This window comes from Cherax quadricarinatus, chromosome 17 (genome assembly GCF_038502225.1).
Source record: "Cherax quadricarinatus isolate ZL_2023a chromosome 17, ASM3850222v1, whole genome shotgun sequence".
Lineage (NCBI taxonomy): Eukaryota > Metazoa > Arthropoda > Malacostraca > Decapoda > Parastacidae > Cherax > Cherax quadricarinatus.
In genome coordinates, this window is record NC_091308.1 from 6,695,764 (window position 1) to 6,714,998 (window position 19,235).

A 19,235-nucleotide genomic window follows, 5' to 3' on the forward strand; every position below is an offset into this window, starting at 1 on the left:
CATCACTAATCCCACACAGATCATAAAATTTAAGCAATCTATGCTCTCAGAGGCTAAATCCCAATATGAAAAAATCGGCAGAACCCAAGTTCAACAATGGACATAACAGCCAGAACGTTAGACTAAAAGTTTTCATAGGATATATAGTGCAGACACACGACCGAACTCTGAGATTAAGTTCGTGGATGACAAGGTATATGGAATGTATTTACATCCCTTGATATGTTTTTAACGGACACACTGAGCCGCGTCTCAGTGTGGCTACCTCGGTCTGAAGGCTAGACACAGAGTACATTGGTATGTGAATGTGTTGGAGGGTACAGGAAAGCACCTGGCTGTTATCCAATAATAAACTCCTTCCACCTCTTGCTTGTCAGTAGTAAAGCAACTTAGTTGTCACTCAGCTGAGACAAGACTTCCACCAAGCCTCGTCTCTGAGCACCCATCTGTTAGCTGATATATGAGATAATTAACAATACCTACAGTATTGCACAAATGATAATGGAAGATAATACTAGTTATTAGCAAAGGGTCTAGTCATTTGTCCCACATATGAACAATGACAAAGGCGTTCCAGCTACAGTAACACATCATATTCCCTTCAGTCCTAATATTATACGCTATGTTTGGCGTAATATAAAAAAAAATATTAATATATTTATATGTTCATCACACCTCTCTCGTGCGACTTCGCTCACACGTTGCAAAGTGTACCATAAACATGGGGGATGCACCCATGTAGACGTGTAAGCCTCATTACAACGTCTTATACATTACCTTATTACTAATGCCAGTGGTGTAATCCTTATTACTACAAAAGAGGCGTTATCCTAATTATGAACTCAAGCGGCATAACCTCATGTTTCTGAAGGTTCATTAAATGTACGAGAAAACTGAAATGTGAATAAAATACATGTTAACAATGTTCCAAGGCAATGTAGTTCTTCCGTATTTGTGAGATGAAAGGCAGAAACCCTGAGATGAGGTGAAAGAGAAACCAGGAAGAATGACCGTGTAATCTTTGTGAGGTAAATCAACTAGTTAATTATTATCCCTTATCTGGCGCTTGCATCTCTACAGAAAGTCATAGTTACTCATCACATGGTTCGACCTGGCTAATGTACTAGAGCAAAGCTTAAATCGCCGGCAACGATGTCATGCTTTTATTACTGAAGCGTCTAAGGATTTTGATAAAACTGAATACTACAAATTCCGGAAAAGCGTTGCTAAAATGTAATGTCTTCTATGCGTTAAAATATCTGTTTCAATTGGTTAGGGAAAACTGAATGCAGACCTCCAGCGCGGGAGTCCCACACTGTACCAGTTACTCAATGATAGGTCATAAATACTGAGGTCTATTTCCGCATTTGATATGATTTAATGAAAGACTTATTACCTGGTCATTATGTACTTCATAAATTGTCTGTTTACACTCAGGTGGCCCGAGTTTAGCCTCCTTAATTAAGCTTCACATATTACAATATTCATGCGTGTGTAAAATTACATTGAGTATTTATTTCATATAATTTTAATCCATTGGAAGCACATGCAATCAGAATTTTTGTCTTTGAATAATGGAGTGTTGCAGGGAGCGGAGCGTTTTAATACCAGTTTTTGTACTTACAATTGGGCCAACTAATTGAAAGGATTTAACGTGTGGGGTCGACTACGAGTCTGGCAAAACCTGTGCAACTATATTATGATATCCTAATGATATGCTACTGTATATTTTCTATATAAGAACATCATTCAATCGATTAAGTATCCACAATATGTCTTTCTCTCCACTTTAGTCGGATCGGACTAATGTGTGCGTGTATGTGTGTACTCACCTAATTGTGGTTACAAGGGTCGATTCATAGCTTCTGGCCTCACCTCTTCACTGGTCGCTACTGGGTCCTCTCTCTCCCTGCTCTATGAGCTTTATCAAACCGAGTCTTAAAACTATGTATGGTTCCTGCCTCCACTACGTCACTTTCCAGACTGTTCCAATTCCTGACAACTCTATGAGTGAAGAAATACTTCTCAACATCCCTTTGGCTCATCTGAGTCTTCAACTTCCAATTGTGATCCCTTCTTTTTGTGTCCCATCTCTGCAACACTGTGTGTGTGTATATACTCACCTAACTGTACTCACGCATGAATATTGGGTGCCGAGGTTGTCGGTTTGCTTGAGCCTATGCTATATGCCAGGCACTGTGCTCACTCCTAGGTCTTTCTCACTGAGTGAGATCTGCAACAATCCACCATCAAAAGAGTGAACTAGAAACCACCGTCAAAAGAGACAGCCATCAACAGAGAGGATCAGAGGCAACTATTAAACAAAGAGAAATGGGTCACTATTAAAAAAAAAAGTAAACTAGAGGTCTCCATCATGAGAGACAATCATCATCAACAGAAGGAACCAGAGGCCACTATAAACAGGGTGGATTATAGGCCATCATTAACAAAGAGAAATGAAGACCACCACCAACAAAGGGAACTAGACGCCACCATAACAGTTAACACGTGCAGGTGCCCTCTGACCAAAGTGGAACATGTTTTCAGCAACCTGTAGTGGCTCCAAACCTCTGCAACGTAACTTCAAAGGTTATTTGACGACGGAGAAAATTGAAATTCAAGTGTGTGGGTCAACATCTGCTAATTTTATGTGTAAAATAAAATTTGTCTTCACTGCCTCTCATCCCATACTATCCTACTGTATTATAAGTCACTTACTTTAAGAAAGAGACGCGCGCGTGTGTGTGTGTGTGTGTGTGTGTGTGTGTGTGTGTGTGTGTGTGTAAGGTAATTTATGAATCCGAGAAGAGGCTGGAATCATCTGGGCAAAAAGCAAATCTACTCGCAAAATGGGGAAAGGACCTGGGATAAACACCCTTCCACATAACCTGTCTGTTAAAAACAACACGAACAGAATGCCATAAGCTTGTTCAGACTGTTATCTGGGCTTTAAGCCTATCGGAAGCCAAAGAATCAATAAGGTTAGCATGTAATCAATCAAAAATATGTGAATCCCTAAAATTGCAACTCTTATAATATTAACACAGAGACATACGCCTCTCTGTGTAATTATCCTGTACTTTAGACTAACTCCACCTAGTAAAAGAAGATAGAGAAAACGCGGAGATTCACCACCAGTTTGGTACCTGAAACATGGAGCGATTGTTATGAAAATAAGATTGGAGAACAGGAAATACGAAAGCGCAAATTTAAGTCAGTCATTACGAAGATGCAGACTCAAGAATGGGTGCTCAGCATCGCAAATCCAAAAAAGTATTTGTAAGAATATAGTTTGTATTCATATTCTCACACTACAACCCGAAACATCACCATGCGAGACTATTATCGATTCTCCGACGTCGATGTCCCTTGCAGCCCCCATTTTAATTCATCCTCTCTGGGTCCGCCTTTTGTCTGGGCCAAGAATGACGGTCTCCGGGAAGCTTTTGTCTTGGCCTTTTGTGTCGTCATTTGGACGTTCTGCTTCTTGTTATTGGTTCCCGAGACGACTAATGAAGCCCCACAATACTCCCTCAAGGATTTATTTAAGGATTTTGTTATCCATGTCATCCGCGGGTTTGGGAAGACTAGTGGAGGAAGGATTTTTTTTTTTGGTTAATAAAATCAAGGCAATAACTGTACGTGATGTAACAGTTTTGAAATAAACTTTTTCAGGAAAAACGTAAGTTAATCAATGTTAACTTAACTTGATGTAACATAGCACGTCCTTCGGTCTCAGTGAAGCATGATAAGTGTTTCCAGAAGGTCTATGTTCACAGACCTGTAAACACAGAGTGACTATTCTACCTTTTGTTAGCTAATTTATCTATATAATATTAGCGTTACCAGACAAGCACAGTCTAACCTGGCCAAACAAATTTTACTAATCACCTTCCACCAGACAACAACAACAAAAAAAAAGAAACTGAAATTATGATGACCAACCCTAGATTGACATATCACAATCTTGCCTAACTAACTAGCCCTACACCATTCTAAATTGATCAGTTCTTACTTAGATTAAAGTTACCACACTAAATCAGTTTAACAGACAAAATTCGCCAAAACAGCCTCAATTAAGTATTGCCTATATGATATATACCACTGATGCTTTCGGTGTCTACTCCATTTCCTGCTTCTCTTGTCCTTTTCAATACGTTGGAGAAACTGGTCGCTCTCTTTCCGACAGACTTTAAGAACACAACACTAACAATGCTTGTTTATGTTATGTTATAGATCATTGTTTTCCTATTAACTAGTCTTCTGCGAAAACTGTCTCCCCTTCTTCTAGCCTTCACAGACGCCATCTTGTTGAAGCATCCCTTAATATGAATCTTAGCCTTGGCTTTGTCTCTGTGGATGCCATCATTCCTTATTGCAATGTTAAATATTCCAAACTTCAGGACACTAGTGACTTGACCTTATCTTTATCTCCTCTCCATACCTCTTCATCTTAACTATATTTTCTTTGCCTTTCTGTCTTCTGCCTTGATGGGTTCTGCCCTATGGTGTTTTGGCCCGCACAGATTTTGTCCTAACTCCGTGGGCCATTAGCTTCCCTGCAGTGTTCCTCTGTCTATTCCTATAGACTACCTCTACTATTACAACTACTTCTACTATGACTACTATTATTTCTTTGCTAATACTCAACTCTCTGCCCCTTTTCTACACTGCCATTACTACCTTCATATTGCAGCATCTATCACTGTTACATTACTAATACTTCTACTACTGCTACTTACTACCACTACTATACTACTACTACTACTACTCCCTCTTGTTATACCATTCCCGTCCCCTCCCCTCTCTTTTATATATCCTGGTTGCCCTCTCTTCGCTCTTCTCTTCGCTACTAGTCTAAGTCGAGCCAAAACGTCGTCATACTTTTTAGTCTCCTGTATGTGGGTTATCTGAGATAATTTAACCTAATTAAACACAAACCTAACTTAATAAATCCTAAAGAAATTCAGAGTACTCTAATCTTACTCCACTGCGACTAGCTGAGGACCTCGGCTAATCGCAGTGTTGTTATTGATTAAATACCACTCCACAGGGGATGGAAATCTTTAGCTCAAGTACTTTTACACTTCTCAGTGCATCATAAGGAGCTATGGAATGTTGCAAAGGCAGCAACAGGAGAAATGAGGGGACGTTTTTCAGAGTATGGTAGCACGAGTGACACCCGCTAGCACCTCTCTCAGAATGATTCTCAGAGAGGTGCTAGCGGGTGTTAATTATTTTTAAAATAACACAGTTTCTCAGTTAAATCAACCAAGGAAGCAGAGTGGAATTCGGTAGACATCAAAAGCGATTCTCCCTCGACCATGCATATCAAAGGCCAAAATTATTTACAATACAAGTGGAACATATACGTTAACCATACAAGTCATATTTTATATATATAACGAAAAATGTTAAATCATTTATGACTTGACACGCATAGGAAAACACTATTAACTTCCGCTTAAATTTTATTAAACAGTATATGAAGATGGTTCCGATTCTCCCCATATATGAACATGTGTGTTACTTAACACCGTTGACAGTGGCGGGGCTGCCCTCCCAGCAGCCCCTGGATCAGATATCTATCTTAGCAGGAAAAGGTTTCACTGCGCGGGGGTAATTTTACGGCAGCGAGCTTCCTGCCCTTAATTAGCGGAGCTCTGCGATATGTTTCTCAGGCCCGTTTATCTGTGACTTAAATAAAGTGTGAGGTTGTAGTGATGGAAGGGGGTGAGAGGGGTTTAGAGCGATTCTGTTGGCAAAACGCCTACCTCAAAGTTTCATACCAATGCTTCGTGTTACGAATCACATTACATTTAGAACAGTTCTTCTTAGTCTCCGCGTCTTAACGGAGGACAGGATAAGTACTTTACTTTTTTCATCACAAGATTCGTTTCTTAATGAAAAAAAAAGATATATACTTTCCTTTCCACAAGATTAAATTGCACATTCTAGGTGAGGGTTTTATTGACTACATGTAGACGGTTTTTAATTTCAAGGAGACCCATTGCTGGTGTCGTTCCAATGACGCGACACAGCAACAGCAACCACAGGATACCCGTACTCGATTTAGTAAGTGTTTGCCTAGTGCATTTGTATATCATTGTTGTGTCTGAAACTATGCAATTGAAATTTATTGTTAGGAAATCTAGCTTTGCTGCTACTTTCAGGACATATTTTAGTGCACGTAAGGGTTTTAATAGCGCAAATTTGTTATAATTTATTTGCTGTATAGGAGCTATCAGCTCTGTTTACAACTGGCCTGCGATTGCTGAGAGGGTGGGATTTACATCCCGCCTCTTTATATGTATATACCCTCTTTAATTAGGAATTGGGAGGTGTTCGCTCAGATGCTTACTTTATTAAAATCGGCAAAAACAAAAAAAAAAAAATCCCCAGGACGATTCTCCCTCGACCATGCGAGCGCCAGTGCGGCCACAGTTTCAGAAGAATTCTGAAAAGTTACCTGACAGTCCAGAAGAGAGAGAATCAGTGGTCATGGTACAGTATGTTGATAATGTCTACAATATTCTTTTCTTTCCCTTCATCTATCCTCTTAGTGTTGAGGCAGCTTAGAAACAATGAAATGTTATAGAGGTGGAGCTGGCGCTGTGGGAGGAGAATTAGGAATATATTTGAGTTGTTACGAAAATTATAGTTCCTGAGTTAAGTAATGTAAGATTAATCTATAAGATGATGACTTGGGCAACAAGCCGACACGTGGATTTAAAGACGTATAATGCAAACTAAGCCTATATGATGTTTCACTCAGAAGTGACTTGATTCTCATTCACAAATCCTTGAGGTTATGCAGGGCAAACTTTTATATTAAATAACATTTCGCCGAAGATTTAGTTTCGTTAGGTTTTGAAAAGGAATTCACGAAAGATTACGCTGCATCAAGTCTTGATGCAGACTTGATGAAAGTCACTTCTGAGTGAAACATCATATAGGCTTAGTTTGCATTATGCGTCTTCAAATCCACGTGTCGGCTTGTTGCCCAAGTCATCATCTTACAGATTAATCTTACATTACTTAACTCAGGAACTATAATTTTCGTAACAACTCAAATATATTCCTAATTCTCCTCCCACAGCGCCAGCTCCACCTCTATAACATTTCATTGTTTCTAAGTTGCCTCAACACTAAGAGGATAGATAAAGGGAAAGAAAAGAATAATGTAGACAAGGATTTGTGAATGAGAATCAAGTTTGATCCTATGTAGGGGAAAGTAGCTCCAGCTGCTTGAATCAAGAGCCCTACACCAGCATCAAGGCATCTCTTACGAAGAGAGCAAAATTACAAAGACCATCATAGGTATATCTGCTCTGTATATTTATCAAGCGACGTTTCTCGATGCAAAATATTCCTTCCTGAATATTTTCTTTAGAAGTCATGGCAGACAGGTAGCCGGAAGCCATGTTGGTAGACAGGTAGCCAGAAGCCATGTTGGTAGACAGGTAGCCAGAAGCCATGTTGGTAGACAGGTAGCCGGAAGCCATGTTGGCAGACAGGTAGCTGGAAGCCATGTTGGCAGACAGGTAGCTGGAAGCCATGTTGGTAGGCAGGTAGCTGGAAGTTATTTTGGTAGACAAGAAGGTAGTCGAGAGCCATGTTGGTAGACAGGTAGCCAGAAGCCATATTGGCAGATAGGTAGCCGGAAGCCATGTTGGCAGACATGTAGCTGGAAGTTATTTTGGTAGACAAGCAGGTAGTCGGGAGCCATGTTGACAGGCATGTAGCCGAAAGCAATGTTTGGCAGGAAGGCAGTTGGAAGCTATTGGTTATGGCTGCCGCCTCCGTTAACACAGAAGACTTGAGGTGTATAACCCGTTGTCTCTCTCTCCTTTACTTTACCTTCCCTAGTAATTTTCTTTGGTTTCTATACAAGTTTCTTCATTTCCTCTTGCGTTTTTTTACCTCCTTGCTCCCTATGTTCATCTTTGTCTTACTGTTACCAGTCTTATTTTCTTTATCATTTGCATATGGTCACCTCAGTGATGTGCATCGTTAACCCATTATTGCACCACGGATTTTGTGTCCCTATTACTCTCGAAAGTCCGGTTTTCGGGGTATTGATGTCGCTTCTTAACAAGTAGATTAAAAATACTTTTTTTGAATACAGTTACGATTCTCAAATAAGTCAGCTTAAGCTAAGTTTACTTATTGTAACTTAAGCTGCCCTAACCTGTTTTAAAATACAGATATTAATATTTTTATGTTCACTGAAAATCATAAGAAATTAACATTTACAACCTTGTGAAAAAAGTAATGTGATAAATTAAGTTAATACATCATTGTAACTCACTGTTTTGCCTATTGAAACCCTCAGCTGGTTTATATACTGGAAGAACCTGGGTTCGACCAATATTCATCAAAAGGTTCTCTGATAAAGCGGGTGTTCCGTGAAGCCTATAATGTTCTTTGGTAAGCGCTAAACGGGTACGGCGTCTGGAAGGAAGCGGGGGAAAACCGTTGCTGGTGTATTCACGGGGCTAGACTGTAAATTCCTCAGTAAGTGGACAATGAAGCAAATAGTGTTGGCGAGAGCAACTACAAGGCTGTCACATACATTGTATTTGTTTTTTTCATCTGTGCATCTCCCAGTCTGCCAGAAGAACTCGTAACAAACAGTAGAAAAGTCACATATATCGACTTCTTCTAACATAAGCCTCGTTTTTTTTTTCATTCAGTCGCATTTCAAAAATATCGAATTTTCTTTGACATTGACATATTTCTGATGGTAAGTTGGTGTTTGCGTTCTTTGTTGGCAGCGACGGTGCGTTCAGGGGCTTAGGTAGTTGTTAGAAGGTAAGTCTGGCTTAACTTTCCCTCGCTTTGTAGGAAATTTGTAAGCCTGTCCTGCATTATGAAAATCCTTGGATATATTGCACCCTCTAGTCTATAGGCCTATGTGACGTTCACTATTCTGGTCGCTTCCTCTACGGTTTTTATCTTCCCTTCTTCCCGCTGTCTTTACTCACTTTTCCCCACACTGCTTTCACACCACCCTGCCAACACCACCTTCACACCCTCTCCCAACACCACCTTCACACCCTCTCCCAACACTACCTTCACACCCTCTCCCAACACCACCTTCACACCACCCTTCCCACACTACCTTCACACCACCCTCCCCACACTGCCTTCACACCTCCATTCCCACACTACCTTCCTCCACACCTCCATCCCCACACTACCTTCCCTACACACCTCCATCCCCACACTACCTTCCTCCACACCTCCATCCCCACACTACCTTCCTCCACACCTCCATCCCCACACTACCTTCCTCCACACCTCCATCCCCACACTACCTTCACACCACCCTCCCCACACTACCTTCACACCACCCTCCCAACACTACCTTCACACCACCCTCCCCACACTACCTTCACACCACCCTCCCCACACTACCTCCACAGGCTCTGGTGGCCTGGTGGTTAACGCTCTCGCTTCACACGGTGAGGGCCTGGGTTCGATTCCCAGCCAGAGTAGAAACATTGGACGTGTTTCTTTCCACCTGTTGTCTATGTTCCCCATCAGTAAAATGGGTACCTGGGTGTTAGTCGACTGGTGTGGGTCGCATCCTGGGACACTGACCTAAGGAGGCCTGGTCACAGACCGGGCCGCGGGGGCGTTGACCCCCGGAACTCTCTCCAGATAAACTCCAGATAAACACCACCCTCCCCACACTGCCTTCACACCACCCTCCGCACACTACCTTCACACCATCCTCCTCACCCCACCCTCCCAACACTACCTTCACACCACCCTCCCAACACTACCTTCACACCACCCTCCCCACACTACCTTCACACCACACTCTTCGCACCGCCCTCCCAACACTACCTTCACACCACCCTCCTCACACCACCCTCCCAACACTACCTTCACACCACCCTCCCAACACTACCTTCACACCACCCTCCTCACACCACCCTCCCAACACTACCTTCACACCTCCCTCCTCACACCACCCTCCCAACACTACCTTCACACCACCCTCCCAACACTACCTTCACACCACCCTCCTCACACCACCCTCCCAACACTACCTTCACACCACCCTCCTCACACTACCTTCACACCACCCTCCTCACACCACCCTCCCAACACTACCTTCACACCACCTTCCCCACACTACCTTCACACCACCCTCCCCACACTACCTTCACACCACCCTCCCTACACTACCTTCACACCACCCTCCCCACACTACCTTCACAACACCCTTCACACCACCCTCCCACTACCTTCACACCACCCTCCCACACTACCTTCACACCCCCTCCCACACTACCTTCACACCCTCCCCACACTACCTTCACACCACCCTCCCAACACTACCTTCACACCTCCTCCCAACACTACCTTCACACCACCCTCCCCACACTACCTTCACACTACACCCCCTACACTACCTTCACACTGCACCCCCCTACACTACCACCCTCCCCACACTACCTCACACCACCCTCCCCACACTACCTTCACACCACCCTCCCCACACTACCTTCACACCACCCTCCCCACAACACTACCTTCACACCACCCTCCACCATCCTCTCCACACTACCTTCACCCTACCCCCTTCCACTACCTTCACACTACACCCCTACACTACCTTCACACTGCACCCCCCTACACTACCTTCACACCACCCTCCCCACACTACCTTCACACCACCCTCCCCACACTACCTTCACACCACCCTCCCCACACTACCTTCACACCACCCTCCCCACACAACCTTCACACCACCCTCCCCACACTACCTTCACACCACCCTCCCCACACTACCTTCACACCACCCTCCCCACACTACCTTCACACTGCACCCCTACACTACCTTCACACTACACCCCCTACACTACCTTCACACTACACCCCATACACTACCTTCACACTACACCCCTACACTACCTTCACACTACACCCCCTACACTACCTTCACACTACACCCCCTACACTACCTTCACACTACCTTCACACCACCCTCCACACACCACCCTCCCAACACTACCTTCACACCACCCTCCCAACACTACCTTCACACCACCCTCCCCACACTACCTTCACACCATCCTCCTCACACTACCTTCACACCATCCTCCTCACACTACCTTCACACCACCCTCCCAACACTACCTTCACACCATCCTCTCCACACTACCTTCACACCACCCTCCCCACACTACCTTCACACCACCCTCCCTACACGACCATCACACCACCCTCCTCACACTACCTTCACACCACCCTCCCCACACTACCTTCACACCACCCTCCCCACACACCACCCTCCCCACACTACCTTCACACCACCCTCCCCACCTTCACACCACCCTCCCCACACTACCTTCACACCACCCTCCCACACCACCCTCCCCACACTTTCACACCACCCTCCCCACACTACCTTCACACCACCCTCCCAACACTACCTTCACACCATCCTCTCCACACTACCTTCACACCCCCTCCCAACACTACCTTCACACCACCCTCCCCACACTACCTTCACACCACCCTCCCCACACTACCTTCACACCACCCTCCCCACACTACCTTCACACCACCCTCCCCACACTACCTTCACACCACCCTCCCCACACTACCTTCACACCACCCTCCCCACACTACCTTCACACCCCCTCCCAACACTACCTTCACACCACCCTCCCAACACTACCTTCACACCACCCTCCCCACACTACCTTCACACCACTCTCCCCACTCTACCTTCACACCCCCTCCCAACACTACCTTCACACCACACCTTCACCCATCCTCTCCACACTACCTTCACACCACCCTCCCAACACTACCTTCACACCACCCTCCCCACACTACCTTCACACCACCCTCCCAACACTACCTTCACACCACCCTCCCCACACTACCTTCACACCACCCTCCCCACACTACCTTCACACCACCCTCCCAACACTACCTTCACACCACCCTCCCCACACTACCTTCACACCACCCTCCCCACACTACCTTCACACCACCCTCCCCTGACTACCTTCACACCACCCTCCCCACACTACCTTCACACCACCCTCCCCACACTACCTTCACACCATCCTCCTCACACCACCCTCCCAACACTACCTTCACACCACCCTCCCCACACTACCTTCACACCACACTCCTCGCACCGCCCTCCCAACACTACCTTCACACCACCCTCCTTACACCACCCTCCCAACACTACCTTCACACCACCCTCCTTACACCACCCTCCCAACACTACCTTCTCACCACTCTCCTCACACTACCTTCACACCACCCTCCCAACACTACCTTCACACCACAATCCACACACTACCTTCACACCACCCTCCCCACACTACCTTCACACCACCCTCCCTACACTACCTTCACGCCACCTTCCCCACACTACCTTCACACCACCCTCCCCACACTACCTTCACACCACCCTCCCAACACTACCTTCACACTGCACCTTCCCCACACTACCTTCACACCACCCTCCCAACACTACCTTCTCACCACTCTCCTCACACTACCTTCACACCACCCTCCCCACACTACCTTCACACCACGCTCCCCACACTACCTTCACACCACCCTCCCAACACTACCTTCTCACCACTCTCCTCACACTACCTTCACACCACCCTCCCCACACTACCTTCACATCACCCTCCCCACACTACCTTCACACCACCCTCCCCACACTACCTTCACATCACCCTTCCCACACTACCTTCACACCACCCTCCCCACACTACCTTCACACCACGCTCCCCACCCTACCTTCACACCATCCTCCCCACACTACCTTCACACCACCCTCCCCACACTACCTTCACATCACCCTTCCCACACTACCTTCACACCACGCTCCGCACACTACCTTCACACCACCTCCCAACACTACCTTCACACCACGCTCCCCACACTACCTTCACACCACCCTCCCCACACTACCTTCACACCACCCTCCCCACACTACCTTCACAACACCCTCCCCACACTACCTTCACACCACCTCCCAACACTACCTTCACACCACGCTCCCCACACTACCTTCACACCACCCTCCCCACACTACCTTCACACCACCCTCCCCACACTACCTTCACACCACCCTCCCCACACTACCTTCACACCACCCTCCCCACACTACCTTCACACCACCCTCCCCACACTACCTTCACACCACCCTCCCCACACTACCTTCACACCACCCTCCCCACACTACCTTCACACCACCCTCCTCATACCACCCTCCTAACACTACCTTCACACCACCCTTCCCACACTACCTTCACACCACCCTCCTCATACCACCCTCCTAACACTACCTTCACACCACCCTTCCCACACTACCTTCACACCACCCTCCTCATACCACCCTCCTAACACTACCTTCACACCACCCTTCCCACACTACCTTCACACCACCCTCCTCACACCACCTCCTCTCACTATTTTCACACCACCTCCCCACAATGTAATTATAAATTCGTAACTCAGATAGGTCTTGTCCGCCTCAGGAGCAGCTGTATAATATTTCATGTTATCTCCAGTCATGTCATCAGTAAAGTGATGAGTTAGACATTACAGTAAATATTTTTTTATTAGTGCGTTTTCGGCATACTTGGGACTAAATTTATCATCGTTCTTGGAGATCATGGCGTCCGTAAAGGAAATCTGTCCGTCCGTTTTCTCGTCATTGGTAAGTTTCTTTAAAATTTTCACTAATTTATGCTGATAAGAAGATTGAGGGTGTTGACAAGTCTTGGAGCATTGACCTTGATCTCTTGGTGCTGAGAACTTCCAGAACTCTACTGTCAACCAATGACCTGCTTCTACTAGTGGTCCCACTCACCTGTGACGCTGTCATCAACTGCTGCACCTCCCCTCTGGCTAAAATATGTCTCCATCCCCATCCTTCTGTTTGAGATATATCAAAGTTAAGGGACTAAACACCTTTCGGCAAGGCTTTGGGACTGACTATCCATCAAGATTATGGGACTGACCATCATAAAATTGTTTCCCCACTTCTTTCATTGTCTTTAGTATAATAGTCATCTCAGTAATAGACTGACAATTCCTGCAACGCAGGCAAAGTGACTCGTCAATAAAGATGCCTATAGGTGCTGCACCTGTTTTAATGGTCAATCTAGCCAGTCTTATGGAGGTGACGTGATGCTGCAGCCAGTGCTTCCTCCACGCGTTTTCTCCAACACCCCACAGCCAGATGTTTCGCCCTTTAAATAGTAATTTTTATCAATTTATGTACCCGACCCTGCTTTAACCTACTCCCATTCGTAAGAAAACGATTGAGGATAGGATGAATGCTGAGGAATCCGAGGAGGAAAGGGATGAGGAATGCGTGATAGGATCCTCAGATCTTTTAAACCCTAAAGCGTCGGCAGTATATCTCGTAACAGCGTCTGGTCTTCACAACAAATTCACGAGTAGGGTCCTGAGAGGCCGCAGGCAGGTTAATTACATGCTTGTGGCAAACTGCGTCGAACACACACTATAATGTCGTGTTAAGAATGTGTCGCCTGTCTCCCAGGCAAAATTTACGGAGAAAAGCCCATCAAAACATTAATTTTTTCCTGTTCTGTTTTTATTTTCCTGGGGGAAAATGTAATAAACGATGTTAGTGCTGCTGAAGAATTCGATTATGTACATTCTTGGGACTGCAGCATGGTAACACTGGGCAGCCAGCCAGCCAACAAGCAGAAGACGAAGACACAGAGGAAGAAGCATGACCTTTCATGCTAATAATGTTTTGCTTGAATACTGAGTGGAGATATCATGTGGGAGTTCGATACGTGGATAGGGTAAAGTAATACTCACGTAGGCTGGTAGTACGTATAATTACAGATAATGTGGGGAGCGCCCAACAGCCTGCCTATCTCCTTGCTCACTCTCGTATAACTGACTGGCCGCCCACAGTACCCATATGTGAGGGGGTCTTTGAATACTGCTGTGGTCAGCACAATATGAATACAGACAGTGACTCAGGCAGTGCCACCATTAATCATGTGGGAGTTCGATATGTGGATAGGGTAAAGTAATACTCACGTAGGCTGGTAGTACGTATAATTACAGATAATGTGGGGAGCGCCCAACAGCCTGCCTATCTCCTTGCTCACTCTCGTATAACTGACTGGCCACCTACAGTACCCATATGTGAGGGGGTCTTTGAATACTGCTGTGGTCAGCACAATATGAATACAGACAGTGACTCAGGCAGAGACGGTTGGTAGTGAGTCAACTACTGGTACACTGGTTACTGGTAACTGGTTACTACTACTGAGAGAGATTCGTCATAAGAATGCTTACACTATTTCACGCTTCCTTGTCATTCACTGTTACTCTAAATTTTCTTTATAGTTCAATCAATTTGAGATCGTTTGTTCGCAAGTTTAAAAATTGTAGTAGAATTTACTTTGGTACAATTTTTAAACTTTTATGTACTGTAAGATCCCCGTAACACTATACTAAAAGTTCTAAGAAATCCTTATATGGGAAATGCGCCTATATTACATAATCCCAGTATATGGGGGCCAAAAATCATGATCTAGTAATATATTTTTATTTAGGCTGAGTGTAAGATAAAAATCATTGCATTCTACAGTGTAAAATGTTTGTTTTGTCTTGAAAAACTAGGCCTATATGCAGAAATAATTATTGTTCATATGTACTTCCCATATTTTGATGCTGTACGAAGACAGGAAAATGTGAAATAAAACTGGCATTCGTTTACGAACAAGAGACCTTAACGTTGGTTTAACAATATAATGTCTGTTTTGGTTACATTTTTCGTACAGAAATTTCATTAATAAACCAAAACTTAAATCTGATTATAATTTTTCATATATCTTTTGAAACTCTAATTTAAGTGCAGAAAAATGATTTACGGCAAAAGTTCTATATTTTGACTTTTTTTTTCGCCTTTTGGAAGATTATTTTAGTTGCCCTTCTCTGCATAGTTTTGCGTAAGCCAATATTTACTTTTTTATATTCATTCACAAGGTAAATACATTATTTTGCATAATATCTCATCAAATCACTTTTGGCAATGAAAGATAATGTAAAATAATGCTATAAACTTCAATAATTTCAGGGCTACTGATAGTCCTGTCTTAGTTTGCCTTCGCATTAAAACAAAGACGTGTTGTAAATATAAGTCAATAACAGTGGATTTGTAGCTGAAGAATAGCGATAATGTTTATAGAGTCAGTAAGCAACATGGAGACAATCTGAGGACAGTTTCAGGACAACGTGTTCATGTGCAGTGTTGACGTGAATATTAAAACCAAAATACTGAGAGACATGTATCTCAGAAACAGATGGAAAATAGACCCACCCATCGCTCCTTACAAGCTGTATTTAATTTTTCAAGACAACTGTTTGCTCTGTGGGCAAACAACTAGATATGATAATTCAAAAAGAGGACTTGATGTATATCCTTGATGTATATCAAGGTGCCGATACTGGAAACGGTGGAAAGGTGCCGATACATAAGAACACAAGACTGGAGGAACACTGCAGAAGGCCTACTGGCCCATACAAGGCAGGTCCTTATCAAAACTGGAAATAAAATGAAAGGTAGTGATCAGCATGTTGAAATTAAATCACCACAGTAGCAGCAGCAGGCAGAGCATTGGAAAAACCTGAAGGCAGATGCAACACTATCTCTGCAAGTTGTAGTCTCAGCTAAATTGTTAGGAGACATCAGCTGGCTGCTCCAGGATGATATCTAGGCTGCTCCAAGATGATATCTAGGACTGCAGTGATTTAGCTACAATACATGAAGATGGTAGACATTCTCCAACGATTTATGAAGGCGAAAAAATTTGTGACTGGATGAAACGCCTTAATTCAGTAAGTCACCTGCTACCATACTTCGCAGATCACACTGTATGTTAGATCTGTTTAAATATACCTACAGCTCCCATCCAGATGTGTACCAGAAATTTATGGAGGGATTCCATGTTATGAGGCGTCAAAGTAGATATTGGGAAGATCTTCCTACTGATCTAGCAATCAAGCAGCAAGTCTTGATGAGAAACATCAAAACATCTGAGGGGCTGACCAGAGGCGAGGGGATGACCGAGATACAGGTACCGTCAATGCGTGCCTGAACAGATGTCATTGAAGTTATGCGGGAATTAATTGGAGTCACATATGTAACAACTAAACAGCCAAAGGAAATATCGAAAGGACGTGAAGCTTGTGACGTCAGTGACACACTGGAACTCATCTCTTACCTACAAGACAGAGATCCATTTAGTTAAAGCCCTTCACTGTACAACAGTGTCACAGGCTTAACAGCTATGGAAAAATTTAATGTTTACAGATCCAAATAGTAATAAAACAAATCCTCCAAGAAACAGTTGGACAATCTGCAGGTAAGTTCATCTTCCACAAGGCAGATAGGTCAGTGACTGTGTGCACCACCTACCGTCAAAGTCAACAGTGACTCAATTAAAGTAGAACCGCTGATACTGTTCCAGCGGCTAGTGACAACCGGGAAACTAACCTCTGCCTTTAGTTATGTACTCTGTAGTTATCCCACAGCTTATTTTTATTCTTTTTCCCTCAACCTGCATTAAAGAGCACTCTCAATAAGGCCATCTGGAACTGCATGAAAAAAAACAACGTGACCCGAACACAGATTTGTTTGAGTTACAGTGCGCTGTGTGAATCATGTCACGTATGTACTGCAGGAATATTGAGCAACTCACTTCATCTTTGATTGCTGTTGATAAGCCAGCAATAAAAGATACCGCACATCACAGACGCAAGAGAATACAAGCTGCGGTGTAGAAAAGAAGACATATTGCGTAATAAGAAAAAAACAAACTGCGATTCATTCACCTGACAAACTACAACGGTCTGGGACCACCACAGACCACACACAGCATAATGTTTCAGCTAAGGCCAAAAAACTACTACTATCCTTGTCTGCGATGACTCTGATCTACTAACTCTGTTGTATCTTACTAACACAGTGTTTCATGGTATCTTTGCGCCAGAACCAAAGTAATCGTCATGAGAATGCCGGTTGTGGTGTATCAAACAGTTCAAACTGTCTTGATCCCTTAGTATATAAGAAATTTTTTGCTCATGGTATCTCAGGATGTAAATATAAACACAAATGCAGTATAATGTGATCCTTTATTGACAACGTTTCACCCACACAGTGGGCTTTTTCAAGTCACACACTGTGTGGGTGAAACGTTGTCAATAAAGGATCACATTATACTGCATTTGTGTTTATATTTCCATTGTGTCGGATGTAACTGAGCATCACCTTCCGTCTATTTGCATTAGACAAAAGCTTGGTCTTTAAATCAATGAGGACAAAACCATACTTTACCGAGCAAGGCAGATTGGCCAGAAACTCACTTCCAACTGAAAAGGTAAGAATCATCACAGGTGTATAGTGGCGACCACGATAAACATTTTGACCGTCTATGCTACAGACAGTTCCATGAAAAGATGTCAGGGAGCAGAGCACATGTATATCCATAGTTCCTGCCTCCATCTTCTGCGTGTCCACTTCCAGATCATAGAATATAAAGGATAGAATCCCTACCTTAATCCTGAGGTATGAGGATGGTCCGTAGTAGGTGGCTAGTATCTGCTCATCCACACCAATAAGTCACTTGCCCCCATTAGCGTTCTTAGATGTAGAAATAGAATGTAACATTGAGTGTTGCACTTATCGCAGGTAAAGTTTACCTTGCACTTGTGTGTGTGGAGAAAGTCAGGTATCTGCTAACACCAATTTAAAGCTAATTGATTTTGATGATGATTAAGCTTGGTCAACCGTATCGAGTCATTATTGTAAGAAGTGTGTAGATAATAAGCTTATATTCTTTTATACTCTTTATTCTTAAATTTTATGAGTTAGTTATCATAATGACATGTACATTAAATATTTTTCTTAGATAGTTTACTTCAATTAAATGTTCACAAATAGGTTAGTTTGCAGGTTAATATTACTAGATTTATGTGTGTGAAAATACGAAAAGAGAATATATTCATATTTGACCGCCATGTTAGATTTATGCAAATTTTACGTATTTCCCAAATAAGTATTTTTTAGGACTAAAAGTCCTAAAAATAAGTCCTGCTGCAACTTTTTTTTGTGTTCAGTACATATTTTTCACTGGACCTACAAAAAAATGTCGCGTCGCACTTTGTGACTTAACAAAATCAGTATT